The sequence below is a fragment of the Phaseolus vulgaris genome, chromosome 6 (assembly GCF_051622355.1).
Source record: "Phaseolus vulgaris cultivar YP4 chromosome 6, ASM5162235v1, whole genome shotgun sequence".
Classification (NCBI taxonomy): Eukaryota; Viridiplantae; Streptophyta; class Magnoliopsida; order Fabales; family Fabaceae; genus Phaseolus; species Phaseolus vulgaris.
Genome location: NC_143503.1, coordinates 4165022 through 4167758, shown reverse-complemented (window position 1 = coordinate 4167758; position 2737 = coordinate 4165022). Strand labels below are relative to the sequence as shown.

Sequence of the window (2737 nt, the reverse complement as noted above, 5' to 3'; positions counted from 1 at the left end):
TCAGGACAATCCCAACCGAGCACCAACAATTAAAGGGAGAGACTTGAAGTGAGGAGCGAGAAGGTAACTGACACACCAACAATTGTACAATTAGTTTCAGGTACTATCTAGGAACACTTTGTCTATACAAGTACAAATTCCTAGCTCTTGAATTTTCCATTCACCCAACCTATCAGAGTGAGTAGGGGAAGCAAACACATAACATAGACACGTTGCAACACAAAAACACCAAGGGAATTTCAGTCGCTCAAAGGTAGCCTTAGGCTTGTCAAGGTACATTCACATAGTTAGTTGTGTTGTGTGGCCATTTTCCTTTTTGGTGCATGCGATTCATTTTAATATTAGTATGGTTTCTCACCGATACTCTCTCGGTGACCCATCCAGTTATTGTTGCTTGTTTCATTCGTAAATTGGGTGATACATTACCTATTGGTGATGATGCATATGGTGTTGCATTGCAGAATGGTGATGATGGATATGAAGGAATGATCGTTTTCAGAGTTGAACAAAAACAAGAAATGTTGTGCTAATTGCACAATGTGTAGAGGTGATGGAGGCCTTGTGGGTTAGCACGAATATATTATGTTAGTCCACGTGTACTTAACTAAATAGTTCACATGTTAATGATAAATGTACCACTCTCTGCCACATCATCATCAGTTAACACCATTTATGTGAATTTAACAAAAGGGAGCAAATTGTATATCTTTTAAATTAAACTTAGAACGAAATTGATTATTTTAAAAATGACTATATCAAATTGACTATTGATCCTTAATGTAGAGACAAAAAGGTAATTATACTTGTAAATTTGTGGTATAATTACCTTATTTGTCCCTACATTTAGGGTCAATATTCAATTTAGTACAGTGGTTTTTAAAAAAATCAATTTGGGCCCTATGTTTTTTAAAATGTATCCAAATTGGTCATTTCCGTTAAGTCCCAACTTACGGCGTTAAGTGTTGCTTATGTTGCAGAGAGAGGTACTAACGTGGCAAAGAGAGGTGAGTTTCTCTTTCTTTTATATGATAATTGAGGACTGAAACCTACGTTACATTTCATTTTGGGGAAAGAGACATTGTATTCATAAGTTACATTTCTTTTAACTCTTTCAAAAATTACAGCATCGCCAAAAGCCTATCTAGGTACTTGCGTACGTTGGTGATCATAAGAATGATGAAAGGGTGCTCCGATTGTATCTTGAGAATGTGAGTCAACCCCAACTTGCATATGATACATGCTATAAGAACTATGACGGTATCTGACATATCCATATCCCATCTCACGATTGTCATGCTTATCAGGAAGATATCTAGGAATTGGTTTAGCATCTGCAGCCATCGCAACCCTTGCCCTCTTTTCTGCAATAGCAGGCTCAGTATGTAACTTTTCAACCTCACTGGACATTATAATCATATTGTTGTCCATTGCATGTCTATGTTCAAGGTTACTAGCATGTGTCTTCTTATCAAATTCAATAGCACTCCTTCCTCGTTGAATCTCATGGAGCATGGCCTCTAAATCGACTTTAATGGTCGGCACAAACTACGCCTTGGCACGTGCCCTCCAGAGATCTCCCTCGATGGTCTACAGTTGCGCTGTGAGCTCCATCTATGCTGCCACGAGTTCCTGTACGTCTGCCCTCACCCGATTCAGCTTGACGCTCATTGCGATGATGACGCGCACCTCAACGTCCACCTTCAATGACTTCTCGTAGATCTCGCGCACTTCCGCATCGCGCTCGACCTTGACCTCGGCACCAGTGGCGGGTAGGCGACATAGATCTTCCTGAGTGGCAGCGAGGCATTCCTAGCTTCCGCTCTCCCCGCCGGCGGGAGCGACGACAACCTCCGCAAGAAGGTCTCTGACCACGCCAGAGACATGAAGCTCGCCCAGTTCAGAGTACCTTCTCTCTCTACGTATTTTGTTAAAACTCAAATCTCTCTCTGCCACATAAGGACCTCTCTCTGCCACATAAGCAACACTTAATGTCGTAAGTTGGGACATAATGGAAAGGATCAATTTGGATACATTTTAAAAAACATAGGGACCAAATTGATTTTTTTTAAAACTATTGTGCTAAATTGAATATTAACCCTAAATGTAGGGATGAATAAGGTAATTTTATACCTAAATTGTTATAAACCTTTTGTGCATGTGTTCTTGCCAATTTTTATTGGAGCAGGTGGTGAAGTAGAATTGAAACCTGAAAATTAAGGTTATAGGAAGTGGAAGCAATGATAAAAAAAGGTTACCTCTTTCTAGTTTGACCACTATTAATTTTCAACCACATGAGTCCTCACGTCAAGTTTCATTGCCCAATATACCTTTGTTCCAACATGCATATGTTTAATTTAATTTGTTTTCAATAATGTTTATTTTTAATCATCACTAGTGCAAATAACGCTTTTTACAATGACATGTTAGGTTGGTTAAATGAGAACCAGTGTAAACAAAAATACGATGACATTTTTGTAAATATTTGGAACATATTACACCGGTTGGGGAACGGAGGGGGATAAACAATAACAATAGTAACAAGAGAGAAATTCAAGGTTTTAATAATTTCATTGATAGAGTGGAGGTGGTTGATATACCCTATGTTGGTAGAAAATACACCTGGTATACACCAAATGGCAAGGCTAAGAGCAGACTTGACAGGTTTTTAACTACCTTTGAATGGCTGCAACATTGGTCGGGAAGTAAGCAATATGTTCTAGGTAGACAAATATCTGAT

At 38.9% G+C, this 2737-nt stretch overlaps 1 pseudogene; it reads right to left on the bottom strand.

Annotated features, from left to right (window-relative positions):
- Nucleotides 1-1071: 1071 nt before the first annotated feature.
- On the bottom strand, nt 1072-1803 carry LOC137833231 (protein FLC EXPRESSOR-like; annotated as a pseudogene).
- Between the last annotated feature and the right edge of the window lie 934 nt (nt 1804-2737).